The following is a 17,319-nucleotide window of genomic DNA, read 5'->3' as shown; positions in this document are numbered from 1 at the left end:
CTGCAGTATTTGGTATTACTCAGCACTCTCTTGACACTCACTCCTTCCTTTGTTTCTGTGACATCAACGTGTTCTGCTTTACAGCCTCCTTCTTTGTTTCCTCTTCTGACACTTCTTTCTCTGGCAGTTCTTTACTGTTTTTATTTTTATTATTGTTTATTATTATTATATTTTCTTGGAGATGGAGTCTCGCTCTGTCACCCATGCTGGAGTGCAGTGGTGCGATTTTGGCTTACTACAACCTCCACCTCCTGGGTTCAAGTGATTCTCCTGCCTCAGCCTCCTGAGTAGCTGGGACTACAGGCGCACGCAGCCATGCCCGGCTAGTTTTTTATATTTTAGTAGAGATGGGATTTCACCTTGTTGCCCAGGTTGGTCTCAAACTCCTGAGCTCAGGCAATCCACCTGTCTCGGCCTCCCAAAGTGCTGGGATTACAGGTGTGAGCCATGGCGCCTGGCCTATTATTATTATTATTATTATTAACTTGTTTTTTTTTTTTTTTTTGAGGCGGAGTCTTCACTCTGTCGCCCAGGCTGGAGTGCAGTGGCGCGATCTCGGCTCACTGCAAGCTCCGCCTCCCGGGTCCGCGCCATTCTCCTGCCTCAGCCTCCCTAACTTGTTTTTTTGAGACAAGATCTCGCTCTGTCACCCAGGCTGGAGTGCAGTGGCACCATCACAGCTCACGGCAACCTAGACCTCCTGGGCTCAAGCGATCCTCCACCTCAGCCTCCTAAGTAGCTGGGACAACAGGCGTGCACCACCACGCCCAGTTAATTTCTTTCTTTTTGGTGGAGATGGGGGTCTTGATATGTTGCCCAGGTTGTTCTTGAACTCCTGGGCTCAAGCGATCCTTTTGACTCAGCCTCCCAAAGTGCTGAGATTATAGGCATGAGCCACCTCACCCAGCTTATTGTTTTTAATAAATTTTTTTTTTTTTTTGAGACAGAGTCTTGCTCTGTCACCCATGCTGGAGTGCAGTAGCGTGATCTTGGCTCACTGCAAGCTCCGCCTCTCGGGTTCAAGCAATCCTCCTGCCTCAGCCTCTTGAGTAGCTGGGATTACAGGCACTTGCAACCACGCCTGGCTAATGTTTGTATTTTTAGTAGAGACAGGGTTTCACCATGTTGACCAGGATGGTCTCAAACTCCTGACCTCAGATGATCTACTCACCTTGACCTCCAAAGTGCTGGGATTACAGGCGTGAGCCACCATGCACGACCCCGTTTTTAATTTATTAAATCTGTTTGCAAACCTGGTAAGTCAGCCTGCTAAATATCCCTAAAAGTCCCCAAGTCTATCTCGTTCCCATTCAGTGACATAACTTGAAATTATGGATTACAGTTGGAGAATTCTATTCTCATACTATACCACCAACTTTATAACCATGCTGTTGTCATTAGATGCCAAATACACATCTCCATCCCCTTCAGTCCTGACCTTTCCCTAAGCAGTCCCAATCTCAGATTCCCAGCAGCCTCTAAGACTTCTGCCCTCAATTCCTTTATCACCTAAATGGTGTAACATTCAGCTTGTTAGATCACATTGACTAAAGTTTCCTGCCCTCAACACCCTCTGCCTCGCACACACACAAATGCATTTTCTGCTTAGACTTGCATCCCTTCTCAACTTCCCTATTCTGTTAACAGCACCACTACCATTTCATTCTCTGAGTCTTCCAGGCTAAAAACTTTAAGGGTTAGGCAGGGCACAGTGGCTCACGCCTGTGATCCCAGCACTTTCAGAGACTGGGGTAGGAGCACTGCTTGAGGCCAAGAGTTTGAGACCAGCCTGAGCAAGAAAAGTGAGATCCCGTCTCTACAAAAAAAACCAACTGTGGTGGTGTGGGCCTATAGTCGAAGCTACACAGGAGGCTGAGGTGGGAGGATCACTTGAACCCAGAAGTTTGAGACTGCTGTGAACTATGATTATGCCACTGCTCTCCAGCCTGGGCCCCGCCTCTAAAAAAAGAAAAAAGAACAAAAACACTTTAAGGGTTGATTTTGACTCCTTCCTTTTTACCATATGTCCAACCAATCACCACAAGGATTCTTCCTTCGAATGATGTCTTCTCTTACCCCTTTCTATCCCTTATGATGGCCTGAGACTTTCTGCTTAGATTATTGCAATAACAGTATTGGTCTCCTTCTCCAGTCTCTTTTCCTACTCCAAAAACCAGTCACATTAATTTTATGAAAATGCTGTTCCCTTCATAAATTTTTCACTGTTTTTTTTTTTTTTTTTTTTTTTTTTTTTACCTGGTGACAGGGTCTCTCTCACTCTGTTGCCCAAGCTGGAATGCAGTGGCACAATCATCACAGCTCATTGCAGCCTTGACCTCCTAGGGTCAAGCAATCTTCCTGCCTCAGCCTCTCAAGTACCTAGAACCACAGGTGCATGCCACCTTACCCAGCTAATTTTTAAAATTTTTTGTTGAAATGGGGTCTCTCTATGTTGCCCAGACTGGTCTCGAACTCCTGGGCTCAAGCAAGCCTCATGCCTTGGCCTCCCAAAGTGCTGGGAGGCATATATATACATATATACATATATATACACACATATATGTATATATATGTATGTATAAAGGCTTCATACTGTGTACTTAATCCCAAACTCCTTCAGACTGAAATTCAAGACATTTTATTAACTAGTCCACCCTCCCTATATAACACATCACTTACCCACCCTCGAATGCCTTAATCAAGCCAATTTCTTTGTCCTCCTTTATCCAGGCAACAGTTCATTATTATACTGTATCTTTCCTAATGTTATTTTTCCTATTTAGAGTACTTATTCCACTCCCATTCTATTCAAGAGCCACCATTTCTAATAAAATCTTCCATTATAAACATATACAGGCTCACGCCTGTAATCCTAACACTTTGGGAGGCCAAGGTGGGTGGATTGCCTGAGTTCAGCAGCTCAAGACCAGCCTGGACAACACGGCGAAACCCCATTTCTACTAAAATACAAAAAATTAGCCAGGCATGGCAGTATGTGCCTGTAATCCCAGCTACTCGGGAAGCTGAGGCAGGAGAATCACTTGAACCCAGGAGGCAGAGGTTGCAATGAGCCAAGATAGCACCATTGCACTCCAGCCTGGGCAACAGCAAGACTCTGTCTCTAAATAAATAAATAAATAAATAAATAAATAAATAAATAAACATTAGTTCAATCTGAGATACGTGAGGAAACAAGACAGAGACTGGAAATTGACTATATGATCTGAGGCTAGGAAGAGATATCAGGAAGTCATCAGGCCGGGCAAGGTGGCTCACACCTGTAATCCCAGTACCTTGGGAGGCAAAAGCAGGTGGATCACCTGAGGTCAGGAATTCAAGACCAGTCTGGCCAGCATGGTGAAACCCAGTCTCTACTAAAAATACAAAAATTAACTGGGCGTGGTGGTGGCGCCTGTAATCCCAGCTACTCCGGAGGCTGAGGCAGAAGAGCCGCTTGAACCTGGGAGGCAGAGTTGCAGTGAGCCGAGATCATGCTATTGCACTCCAGCCTGGGTGACAAGAGTGAAACTCCATCTCAAAAAAAAAAAAAAAAAGGAAGTCATCAGCACCAGGCACAGTGGCTCCTACCTGTAATCCCAGCTACTGGGTGGGGAGGCTGAGGTAGGAGGATCACGTGAGGCCAGGAGTTTGAGACCAGCCTAGGCAATATAGCAAGACCCTGTCTCTAAAAAAAAATTAAAAGTAAATAAATAAATAAAAGAAGTCATCAGCATATAGGAAGGATTTGAAGCCTTGGGAATGAATGCACTTGCCATCCACTAAAAATGTATGAGACCACATAGAATAAAATGAGGAAAAGGTCTAGAACTGAAGCTTGAGGAATTCCAACATTTGAAGATTAGGGAAAGGAGGACGATCCAGCAGAGACTGACTGGAAACAAAAATGTAGGAGAGAAACCCAGAAAATGTAGAGTTTTTGAGGCTAAGGGAAGAAAGTGTCTTGAAGGAGATAATAGTCAACTGTGACAAAGCCTGTCACAGGTCAACAAGAACTACAATGTGTCCAGTGGATTTAACAACTAAGATAGACCAGGCATGGTGGCTCACGCCTGTAATCTCAGCACTTTGGGAGGCTGAGGCAAATTGGTCACTTGAGGCCAGGAGTTCGAGACCAGCCTGGTCAACACGGGGTAACCCTGTCTCTACTAAAAATACAAAAATTAGCTGGGCATGGTGGTGGGCACCTGTAATCCCCGCTACTTGAGAGGCTGAGGCAGGAGAATCATTTGAACCCAGGAGGCAGAGGCTGCAGTGAGCCCATATCACGACACTGCACTTGAGCGAGACTCCATCTCAAAAACAAACAAACAAACAAAAAACAAACATGGAGGCAATTTAGTTTAAAGGAGTGATAGGAGCAGAATCCAGTTTGAAATGGATTTAGGGATGAATAGGAGGTGAAGATGTAAAAAAAAAAAAGTGTTCGACAATTCTTGTTTCCCTCATAAGTTATGATACATGGAGTCATGAAATAGATCCTCTCTACTGGGATCTATTGCATGGTCCCTCTCCAAACACACACACGTTCATGTCATTCTCAAACCTATAGGAATGTACGTGTCTCAATTATTCCAATAAATTGGAAGATTCTAGAGAAAAGAGACCATGTTATTACCTCTGAACTCTTCACCACCTAGGATGGTCTTGGGTTTCCTCAGTAAATGCTTGCTGATTATGAATGGTAAAATACTTAATTAAATATCTTCTTTTTTAAGACAGAGTCTCATTCTGTCACTCAGGCTGGAGTGCAGTGGTATGATCTCAGTTCACTGCAACCTCCGCCTCCCAAGTTCAAGTGATTCTTATGCCTCAGCCTCCACAACAGCTGGGATTACAGGCACGAGCCACCACACCTGGCTGGTGTTTTGTTTTGTTTTGTTTTAGTAGAGGTGGGGTTTCACCATGTTGGCCAGGCTGGTCTCGAACTCCTGACCTCAAATAATCCCCTGCCTCAGCCTCCTAAAGTGCTGGGATTACAGGCGTGAGCCACCGCACCTGAGCTAATTTTTATATTTTTGATAGAGACAGGGTTTCACCATGTTTTCCAGGCTGGTCTCAAACTCCTAAACCTCAGGTGGTCCACCCACCTTGGCCTCCCAAAGTGCTGGGATTACAGGGGTAAACCACCGCTCTGGCTAATATCTTTACATTACTAAGTATGATAATAGGTAATGAAAATCTGCAAAGGCTGGGCACCGGGGCTCACACCTATAATCCCAGCACTTTAGGAGGCTGAGGCAGGTGGATAACCTGAAGTCAGGAATTCAAGACCAGACTGGTCAACATGGCGAAACCCCATCTCTATGAAAAACACAAAAATTAGCCGGGCATGGTGGCCAGCACCTGTAATCCCAGCTACTCAGGAGGTTGAGGAGAATCACTTGAATTTGGGAAGCGGAGGTTGCAGTAAGCCGAGATCGTGCCACTGCACTCCAGCCTGGGCGACAGAACGAGACTCCATCTCAAAAAAAAGAAAGAAAGAAAGAGAGAGAGAGAAAGAAAGAAAGAAAGAAGGAAGGAAGGAAGGAAGGAAGGAAGGAAGGAAGGAAGGAAGGAAGGAAGGAAACTGCACAGAGAGCTATTCATTTAACTGAACAAACGTGGTGTATAACATCTACTGTAGTTAGGCACTTTGGCAGGAACTAGGACTTACATTTTAATGGAGGAGAAATGTAGACATGTAAATAAATGATTAAAATTCTATAAATACTATGAAAGAAGAATGTTTTATGCTAATCTTACTGTGTACAAGAATGAATCCATTAGCAGAATATTTGTACATGTATATTGATGTCAAGTTTTTTAAAATGGCAATAAAAATAAGAGGTGAACTAGTAAAGAAAAATAGTTTTGCTTTCCACAGTTTGTGTGCTATTAAATCAGATAATAAGGAACAAAAATTATAGATTAGTTATATCCCCTGATCTTTTGTTTATATATTTGAGATTATCAGTGCTCAAATAGTCTATTTCTGACCTAGGTCTTGTTATATATGCCCAAGCAGAAGGAATAACCCTCATTTACATAAGGAACAGAATGGCTCTGAGATAGAATTACAAAGAATGAACCACGTGAACACTCCTCTCTTTTATTTAATCTTGGGAAATTGCATAAAGAAATGAGACTATTGGGTAAATAACATATTTCTTAATTAATCTTTTTATATTGTAAAGAAAATAATATTCAAAACTCTGCTTCTCATTCCAAAAAGACTTGTACATGTTGCTATGGTCCAATAGTATCTGATATATTTTATGATTAAAATTGTGAAAGTACTTTGAATGAGCTGCTTATTAATCCTTAGGCTTCCTTATGCCATTTAATTCTTATTTTTGTTAAATATATTTCTGGGTTCTGAAAGAGGCATTCAAATACCTAATCCTCCTGTCTCTTCTGAAATACGCTTTCTTTGTTTTATTTATTTATTTATTTATTTTGCTAAAGAGGTGGAGATAAGATGATGTTGAATATTATTTTTTCCTAGGAAATATGTAACAAGTAGATAAAATGATTTTTGCATTTTGGATATTATTTTTTTTCCAGAAAATATTACTGAAGCAAAATTGAACAAGTAAAGCAGAACTGTGGATGGCAGGCTAGAAAAATTCGTGGTCGCCATTGTCACACCACAACCTGCAGCAGCTGTATTCTCAAGTCCCTCCCTCCCACGCCCTGCTCAGCCTGCCAGCCTGGCAGGAATGAATGGGCTCCGCAGAGTGCTGTGTGAGTAGTTGCTGCCCACCCTGAAAATCTGCTGCTGAAAACCAAAAGGAAAAATTATTTGTAAAAAATAAATTTCCAACTTTAGTGGCCAAACTTACTTACCTCTGAAATTTCATCACCAACATCCAGTGGTACGAAATCCAGTGACTCACTCTGCATAGCCCATCGTTGCTGAGAATGGAGCCTTTCTAAATAGCAAGACAATGTTACTCCAATTTATTTCCTAGGAGTGAAAGCAAAGCCTTTTTGTCCCAAGGGGCAACTGAGCAACCACCAGAGTCTCTAGTTGAATAGCAAGGGTGTGAGGCTGGCTAAAATTCCCACAGTCAGAAGCCCACTCGCAGGAGGATATTTACCAAATTGACATAAGAACAGCATAAAAAGGAAATGCAGTTATTGAGCTGATGTTTCACAGTTGTCTGTAGATGGAGGCAACATTGCAAAATAGTCTTCTTTTTACATTATATTATTCTCTTCTTCTTTTTAATTTGGTGTCTTGGTTATTACTATTATTTTGCTTGTTACTTTCCAGACAAAAGTCCAGTGCAGATATGTAACTGCACACATGTAGTACTAACTTCTGAGCTCAATTATTTCTCCTTGTATTTTCCCAATTTTATATCAGGAAAGATGATTCATTCCAAAGGACAATGCACCACACAAAATGTGTTACACAGACTTCTCATAAAGGAATACCTCTAGTAAACTATTATAACTACTCTACGTGCACTTGCTGTTGATTATTGCCATGTTAGAACTATTTGTTCGCTTCTTTATTTAGTATGGTTATTATTTCCATCTTCCAGTTTTATTTAGCTATTCGAGTGTGCGTGTGCCTGCAAAAGAAGCTCTGAAAATAAGTTAGTTGAACCTGAGAAACCATTTTGAATGACTGTATGACTAAATCTTTTTTTTAAATTAAAAACATCACAATTACCCAGACCGTTTTGAGCATTACGCCCATTTTCTCTCCCACTTTATTTTTAAAGCAATTAGAGATATTGAACCCTAGCAAAATGTAGTCGAGTTTAATATACTGCGAGGGAGGGGCTGGCAGTAATTTTCCTTTAAATATTTAATCTGAACATAAATCTGTTATTAAGGGTAGGGGGAAAAAACCTCACATAGATAATTTTAACTGCATTTTGAGGTTTAAGCAACATAAAGTCTTCCAACCCCAGTCCCCTTTCTTCTTCCGCCCCTCCCCGACCCCACCCCATAATGGATGCTCGGCAGAATGCTTCTGCACGGTCTCTTTGTCTAAAGGATGCAAACAGTCTACGGATGCTAGAGAAAAAGGGGTGGGGGAGAGATTACCTCATCCCACGTCGTTTGCACCAATCACCAGTCTCCTGTCCTGGCTTCTCTGGGCAGATTGGGGGTCTGGACCAACAGGAACAGGCCCCGGCCCATCCCCATGGTGACCGAGTTGTATATATGGAGCCGCATCCGCCCATGTGCCGCAGGTTCTCTTACATCGACCGCCTAAGAGTCGCGCTGTAAGAAGCAACAACCTTCTCCTCCTCGTCTCCGCCATCTGCTCGGCAGTCGCGAAGCAGCAACCATGGTGAGAATCGGCTTTGGCTCTTTGTGGCCGTTGGGTGGAGTCAGCGCCCCCAAGCTCTACTTGGAAAATCTTTAAGCTCTTTTCTTTCGTAAGCTCTCTGGGCGAGGGTGGCGGTGTGTTTTGTGAGGTTTAGCTTTACCCCAAATCCTCCAGCTCCGCCGCCGCCGCAGTGCGGGTGCAGGAACCCGGCCAGGACTGCGCCCAGGGCGCTGCAGAGCGCTGGGGAGGAACAAAGGCGGCGCCTGGGCGCCTGTGTTGTCCGACAGCCTTTTGGGGTCGCGGGCAGCCCGTCTGCCGCGACCGAGGGGTCTCGGGCGTCCCGGCTGGGTCCAGTGTCTGTGCGCACGGTTCGCAGACGCCGAGGGGCCCCTTTCTGTCTCGCCTCGTTCTCTGGGGACCGGGAGAGGAGGAGGCACCCAAAAAGAGCGGGGGCGTTGGGCGAGCTGGGGGATGTGGGAGGGGGAACGGGAACAAAGCGCAGCCTGGGGTTAGCGTGGGAAGACCCCTCGCGGTCGTTGGCGTTTTGGAAAGATAACCACACATTCCCGGGGAAACATGGTGAGTTTCTACTGGAGCCCCCGGCAGCGGGTGTCAGGGCGGCGCAGGGGCGGGGTTGTTTGTTTCTGGCTTCTATGGCGTTGGAGCCACTGGGCGGGGTTCGCCCTCACTGAACCTCCTCTGTCAGGAGCTGACTTAAAAAAAACTTTTCATCATTGCGGAACTGTAGGCTCCAAAAGGGTTTTCTTCGCTATTATAATTAAGATGACCTTTTTTTTTCTCTTGAGCAAAATCACAATTCACTTGACAAACTCTTTAATGTCTGGTCTGGGGACGCCCTGCCCTGACCGACTGAAGTGTGTGTGTGTGTGTGTGTGCGCGCGCGTGCTGCTCGTTCAGCGAGGGAGAAAGCCTACTTTGTGAGCCCCAGGGTACCCTGATGGTCGTGTGTGTGTGTGTGTGTGTGTGTGTGTGTGTGTGCGCGCTGCTCGTTCAGCGAGGGAGAAAGCCCACTTTGTGAGCCCCAGGGTACCCTGATGGTCAGGACCAGGGAAACGCCCTTCCCCGCCGCCCCCCTCCGCCCCGCCCCCACCACATCAGCGAATAGACAATGAAAGTGGTAGCCCTAAAGACCACAGAGAAGAAAACCTCTATTGGATGCAAAGAATATGAATATTATGTGGTGGGTAGAGAATCTCAGGATTAAAATACTATTTTGTTGTTTTAAATAAATATTTCACTATCGTTCCACTGGGCTTTTATTCTTTGTTTGGTACCTTTTCATGTGATGCTTGTTTCTAACTTAGGAACCTGTGTGTGTGTGTGTGTGTGTGTGTGTGTGTGTGTGTGTGTTTTAAGATACGGATAATTTTTCAGCTTTTACAGTGGAGAAGATCTGGAAAAACCTTTTTTTAAAAAAAAAGGAATGAAATTGCTACAGACAAAGAAGAATTATACACCGCATCCCGTTGTCTTTTGTTCTAGTGCATCTTCATTAATTCATTTCAATTCAGGCACATGGTCCCGGGCGGGGTCAGAGGAGGAAAACTGGCAAAACAGCACAATGAGATCATGTAGGCAGTTGCTGGAAATAGAGCTTGCTCTGTTAAATAATGTAGCAGACAGTACAGGCTAGCACCAGGCACAGCAAATAGAGCAATGCAGCAATGCAGCAATGCAGAAGGCAGAAGCAGACCTTGTCTAAACCCCTTGTATTGATGGATTCTGCAGACAGACTGCAGAAGGGTGTGGCTTCTTGCCTCAGCTGCAGTACAGATGTCCATGTTATAATATCAAGTCAGTCCTATTCAGAAGAAACTTTCATCTTTATTTAAAAGGGAAGAAAGCAGTAAAATTAATCCTAATTATGTCATAATTGAATTTACTTCATTTTACAAAATTTGTGCTTTGAATACTGAATACTTTTTAAATATGAAAAGTCTTCTATTCAAGCATGGTAGTAGGCACAATGGGCTGGTACCATGTGCTGAACAGGGCCAAGGCGACATCATTATTCAGACCACACCCATATGCAGCATTTGCAGCAGGTCATTTTCCTTAATCTTTGTATCGTGCTAGGGATATGACCTCAAATAATTTTGAAAAATATCTGTATATTATTAGAAATATTTTTAAAAGTTTACTAAAAGTTTGAAATGCTAATACACCTTAATTTTACAATTTTTTCACTTTTCCTTCCCACAGCGTGAGTGCATCTCCATCCATGTTGGCCAGGCTGGTGTCCAGATTGGCGATGCCTGCTGGGAGCTCTACTGCCTGGAACACGGCATCCAGCCCGATGGTCAGATGCCAAGTGGTGAAACCATTGGGGGAGGGAGATGATTCCTTCAACACACCTTCTTCAGTGAGGAGCCAGGCTGGCAAGCATGTACTTTGGACGTGTTTGGCAGACTTGGAACCCTGCAGTCATTGGTGGAGTTGAAGCCCCTCGGCCCAGTGAGGTCCCAGGATGGGACTGGGAGGTCTGTCGAGGAGGTCACTGGTCACTCCTGCCCACTCCCTCCGTCCTCCCTCAGTTCACCTCCCAGATGGAAGTTATACTGCTCACCATGGCAGCTCTTCACCTGAGCAGCCATCACAGGCAAGGAAAGTCACTGCCAATAACTATGCCGAGGCACTACACCATTAGGGAGATCATTGACCTTGTAGTGTTAGACCCGGGTCACAGTAAGCTGGTATGTTTCTTTTCAAGAATAAAGTAAATTAATGAGCCTAAAGAACACGTTTGAAATGCTACTTTTTTTTTCAAACACAGAATTAGACTGATATTTTTAATAAAAAGAATTGGAATGATGCGTTCTTGTGGGGTTTTTATCAGTTAAAATGAACCTATTTGGTATCATTTGTAAATGTTAATGAATTTTAAAAAGCATTTGTCAAAATAAAGATCTAAATCCTAGGAAGATGTATAAAAGTGAAAATATATTTCCTATGATTGTATTACTACTAAAGAACAAAAACCTTGCTTTCCTCTGTTTCTCTCTTTTTTTGTAATAGGCTGACCAGTGCAGTCTTTGGGGCTTCTTAGTTTTCCACGGCTGGTGGGGAACTGGTTCTGGAGTTCACCTCCTGCTCGCTGGAGCGTCTCAGTTGATTGCTGGCGGAGGTCAAGGCTGGGAGTTCTCCCATTTACCCAGCTTCGGGAACCACCAGCTGTAGTTGAGCCCCTACAACTCCATCCTCTCACCACCCACACCACCTGGGGCAGCTCTGATTGTACCCTTCATAGTAGACAATAGGGCCATCTGCCAGTATGCAATAAGTAGAACCTTGATATTGGCGTCCAGCCTATACTAGCTGGAATGGAGTTAATGGGTCAAATTGTGTCCTCCATCACTGCTTCCCTGAAGTTTGAGTGGAAGCTGAATGTTCAGCCTGACAGAATTCCAGACCAACCTGAGTGCCCTACCGCATCCGCCCTCAGCCCACGCCTATCATCTCTGCTGAGAAAGCCTGCATGAACGGCACCAGCGAGAGATCACCAATGCTGCTGGAAGCCAGCCAACCAGATGAAGTGAAATGCTTGACCCTCGCCATGAAGTAAATACGCTGAAGCATATTATTACCCGTGAAGTGATGTGGTTTCCCCAAAGATGTCAATGCTGCCGTACCCACCACATCAAGAGACCAAAGCGTACCCATTGGTTTGTAGTTGGTGCCCACTGTAGCTTCAGGTTGGCATCCAACTACCAGCCTCCCACGCCAGCGGGTATGGTGGAGCCTGGCCAAGGTTCAGAGCTGTGTGCTGAGACAACACCCACAGCCATTGCTGGGGCCTGGGCTGCGCCTGGACCACAAGTTTGACCTGATGTGGCGTGCCTTTGTTCACTGTAGGCCATGGGTGAGGGGATGGAGGCAGTTTTCAGAGGCCAATGAGACATGGCTGCCCTTGAGGAAGGAAGGATTGTAGGGGAGTTGGAGTGTGGATTCTGTGCTTGAAGGAGAGGGAGTGAAGGAAGAAGGAGAGGAATACTAAAGTTAAAATGTCACAAAGGTGCTGCTTTTACAGGGAAGCTTATTCTGTTTTAAACGTTGAAAAGTTGTGGTCTGCTCAGTTAATTTGTATGTAGCAGTGTATGCTCTTATATACAATTACTGACCTATGCTCTAAAACATGAATGCTTTGTTACAGACCCAAGCTGTCCATTTCTGTGATGGGTTTTGAATAAAGTATTCCCTGTCTTAAATGAATTCAGTCCTGTGTTTTCTATCTGGGTGTCTGAAATTTTATTTAGTGCATTGAGAATAAAGAATAAGTGTTGCCTGTGGTTTATACGTATCCTATGATGTGACGTTTGTGTTTTAAAGTATCTTAGTAATTTAAAACTTTTATTTGTGAAACATAAAATGTATATCTAAAGATTACCATCACAGAGCATCACGTACTTTGTGTGTGTGTGTGTGTGTGTGTGTGTGAGATGGAGTTTTGCTCTGTTGCCCAGGCTGGAGTGCAGTGGTGTGATCTGGGCTCACTGCAACCTCCATCTCCTGGGTTCAAGAGCTTCTCCTGCCTCAGCCTCCCAAGTAGCTGGGATTATAGGCATCCACCACCACATCTAATTTTTGTATTTTTAGTGGAGACTGGATTTCACCATGATGGTCAGGCTGGTCTCAAACTCCTGACTTCCAGTGATCCGCTCGCCTCGGCCTCCCAAAGTGCTGGGATTACAGGTGTGAACCACTGTTCCCGGCTCATACTATTCTTAAGTTTTTACCTCATTATTATAATAAAGTTATTTAAACTGCCAGTACTTTTTAGAGTTGAAAGTTGGTAACACATAACCAAAATCTGGTTGGCTGCTGGATCTTATGTAACTAACATAAAATGGTGAATATTCCAAATGCATCACCTTTTCTTGTGCCCTCTGCTCCTTGGTATGTGTCTACTGCCATTATGCCTCCTCTGCCCAGGGTTTCCAAAACAAATTTACTCTCCAAGCAAGCAGCCCTATGCTAGACTTAGTTCTTTACCTTCTTTTCAAACCTATTTTAGGCTGAATGTCTTGTTGGAAAAGCCTGATACATTTATTCACTCTAATGTGTTAATTAAATATCTGAAAGTTAATTCTCCAAGTTAATATGGGCCAATAACTTCAAATAATAAAACACTAATAGTGCAATTGCATGCATCGGCGCCAACACATAAAATGTTTTGAACTTATGATTTGTTCAACAATAGAGCTCTGCTCTAGTCCGACTGACCAAAAGTCTATCTGTGGGACGATGAGAGATTGTTTTTCCTAACTCTCATTTTGGTTCTGGGATATGTATTGTTGTTTTCAAATTTGCTATAGAAGAAATACCAAGGACTGGACAGGGCATGGCTCATACCCTGTAATCCCACTGGGAGGCAGTGGTAGGATCATGAGATGGGAGATCAGGACCATCCTGGCTAACACTGCTTTGAAACCCTGTCTCACAAAATGGAGTGGGAGCATAGTGCGAGAGCGTCCCAGCTACTCCCAGGAGGCTGGGAACTGAGGAGGAATGCGTGAACCCGGGAGGCCAGGCTTGCAGTGAGCTTGAGATAAGCGCCCTGCACTCCAGCCTGGGTATGCAGAGAACAGACTCTACCTCAAAAAGAAGAAGAAGAAGAAAAAGAAAAGGAAATATATGCACCAAGGCAGGTGTCAGCTGGGAGGCTGAAGCAGACAGATCCAGATGGTAGTTCAAGACCAGCCTGGGCGGCATGGGGAGACCCGTCTCAGTTCAAAGAGGTCAAACACAAAATAGATGCTGGGCCGGTAGCGGTGAAGCAAGCCTGTAAGTCAGCACTGGGGAGGCCGGGGCAGATTGGATCCGAGATCCGGTCGAGACCATCCCAGCGCTGCGGTGAAACCCGTCTCTACTAAAATACAAAACTAGCCGGGCGGGGTGAAGCGGGCATATGAAGATCAGCTACCGGGAGGCTGAGGCCCGAATCGGCGTGAACCAGGGTGGCGGGCCTGATGAGCTGGGATGACCCACTGCCAGCCCTGAAGCTGACAAGCCGTGAGACTCGTCTCAAAAAATGTGGAGTATATGGTGGCATGTAAGCTGTGGTCTTAGCTACTCACAGAGCTGAGGCACAGGCCAGAAGGATCAAGTTCAAAGCCAAGCCTGGGCAAGATATTGAAACTTTCAATGTTCCCCTCAAAGAAAAACAGTATGGTAGTTCCTCAGCGTCAAAACATAGAATGACCATATGATCCAGCAATTCCACTTCTACATATATATCCCAAAGAACTGAAAGCAGAGACTCAAATAAATATTTGTACACCCATGTTCATAGTAGCATTATTCACAGTAGCCAAAATGTAGAAACAGCCCTATCAATGGACAAATAAATAAAACAAATATGGTGTATATTTACAATGGAATATTGTTCAGCTTTTAAAAAGAATTAAATCCTGACACATATACAACATAAATGAACCTTGAAAACATTATGCTAAATGAAATAAGTCAGAAACAAAAGGATAAATATTGTATGATTCCACTTATATGACATACCTAGATGAGTCAAATTCACAGACAAAAAACAGAATAGTGATTACCAGAGGCAAGGAGGAAGGAGGTAATAAAGAGTTACGGTTTGTTGTTATTGTTGTTTAAGATGGAGTCCTGCACTGTCACCCAGGCTGGAGTGCAGTGGCATGAGCTCGGCTTACTGCAAACTTCATCTCCTGGGTTCAAGCAATTCTCCTGCCTCAGCCTCCAGAGTAGCTGGGATTACAGGCGCCTGCCACCACGCCTAGCTAATTTTTGTATCTTTACTAGAGAGAGGTTTTGCTATGTTGCCCAGGCTGGTCTCAAACTCCTGACCTCAAGCGATCTGCCCACCTTGGCCTCCCAAAGTGCTGAGATTACAGGCATGAGCCACGAAGCCCAGCAGATAATAATTGTTTAATGGTTACAGAGTTTTAATCTGGGATAATGAAAAAGTTCTGGAGATAGCTAATAGTGACGCTTGCACAACAATCCAAATGTACTTTATGCTGCTACTGAATTATACACTTAAAAATTGCTAAAATGGGCCGGGCGCGGTGGCTCACGCCTGTAATCCCAGCACTCTGGGAGGCCGAGGCAGGCAGACCGTGAGGTCAGGAGATCGAGATCATCCTGGCTAACATGGTGAAACCCCTTCTCTACTAAAAATATAAAAACATTAGCTGGGCGTGGTGGCGGGCGCCTGTAGTCCCAGCTACTGGGGAGGCTGAGGCAGGAGAATGGCGTGAACCCGGGAGGTAGAGCTTGTAGTGAGCCAAGATCATGCCACTACACTCCAGCCTGGGTGACAGAGGGAGACTCTGTCTCAATTTAAAAAAAAAATTGCTAAAATGCTGCCAGGTGTGATGGTGCCAGACTGTATTATCAGCTACTCCAGCAGGATGATTGCTTGAGTCCCACTTAAGACCAGGATTTTGAGGCTGTAATGTGCTTTAATTGTGCCTGTGAATAGCTACTGCACTCCAGACTGGGCAACATAGTGAGACACTGACGACTGATTCTAAAAAATACTGTTAAGCCAGGCATGGTGGCTCATGCCTGTAATCCCAGCACTTTGGGAGGCCAAGGTGGGGGGACCACAAGGTCAGGAGTTTGAGACCAGCCTGGCCAATATGGTGAAACCCTGTCTCTACTAAAATAAATAAATAAATAAAATAAATAAGCCAGGTGTAGTGGCGGTGAGAGTGCCTGAGGCCAGGACTTGGGAGGTAGGAGAATCCGCCTTGAACTCAGAGAGGCAGAGTGCAATGGGCAGATCATGCCTCCAGCCTGGGTGACAGAGCAAGACTCGATCTCAAAAAAATTATGTTATTGGGTGTTGTTTTATATATATATATATATATATTTTTTTTTTTTTTTTGAGACAGAGATTCATCTATCACCCAGGTTGGAAATGCAATTAACCTGTCCAACTCACTAAACCTCAGGCTCAAGTGATCCACCTCAGCCTCCCAAGTAGCTGGGACCACGCCACCATGCCCAGCTAATGTTTTTGTATATTTTGTAGAGGCAGGGTCTCACTATGTTGCCCAGGCTCGTCTCCAACTCCTGGACTCAAGCGATCCTCCTGCCTCAACCTCCAAAGTGCTAGGATGACAGGTGTGAGCCACCATGCCCGGCCTATTATATACATATCTTACCACAATTGTAGAAACAAACAATGGAAGCATAAATCAAGTACTAAGAAAAATGATTGCCAATGGGGAGAGAACATGATCTAACTGCACTTCTTCTGATGCATTTGTGGTATCATTTAACTATAGAAACGTAACCGTGTTATACAAGACAGAATTAAGTTAAGGTAGAAAAAAATCCTTAAAAATGGAAAACAAAATGAAACAAATATTTAACCAAATATCAGGTTGGTGTCTTAACTACAGAAAGGGGAATTCTCTCTTTCTTTTTTTTTTTTTTTTTTTTTGAGACAGGGTCTCACTCTGTTGCCCAGGCTGCAGTGGCATGATCTGGCTCACTGCAACTTCTGCCTCCCAGGTTCAAGCAATCCTCCTGCCTCAGCTTCCAGAGTAGCTGGGACCACAGATCTATGAGCCACCATGCCTGGCTAATTTTTGTATTTTTGTAGAGACAGAGTTTTGCCATGTTGCCCAGGCTGGTCTCCATCTCCTGAGCTCAAGTGATCCTCCCACCTCAGTCTCCCAAAATGTTGGATTACAGGCGTGAGCAAGTGCACCAGCCACCCTAACAATTCTTGAAGTGTGCAGTTCAGTATTGCTAAATATATTCACTTGTTGTGCAACCAATCTCCAGAATTCTTTCATCTTACAAAACTTAAACTCTATACCTGTCAAACAACTTATCATTCTCCCTCTCCACAGCCCCTGGCAAACACCATTCTACTTTGTCTCTATGAATTTCACTATTCTAGGTACCTTACATAAGTAGAATCATACAGTATTTGTACTTTTTGTGACTGGCTTATTTCACTTAGCACAATGTCCTCGAAGTTCATCCATGTTGTAGTATGTGTCAGAATTTACTTC

General features: G+C 44.3%; 1 non-coding gene across 1 annotated transcript; it reads left to right on the top strand.

The window, feature by feature from the left end:
* Positions 1-7,962: 7,962 nt before the first annotated feature.
* LOC101017762 lies at positions 7,963-10,622 on the top strand. The gene is made up of 2 exons (XR_004176063.1): positions 7,963-8,311; positions 10,514-10,622. It is a non-coding gene; the product is annotated as an uncharacterized LOC101017762 (transcript).
* The last annotated feature ends 6,697 nt before the right edge of the window (positions 10,623-17,319 follow it).

Source organism: Papio anubis, chromosome 9 (genome assembly GCF_008728515.1).
Source record: "Papio anubis isolate 15944 chromosome 9, Panubis1.0, whole genome shotgun sequence".
Lineage (NCBI taxonomy): Eukaryota > Metazoa > Chordata > Mammalia > Primates > Cercopithecidae > Papio > Papio anubis.
The sequence above is the reverse complement of the archived record's forward strand: the minus strand, read 5'-3'. Positions and strand labels throughout refer to the sequence as shown.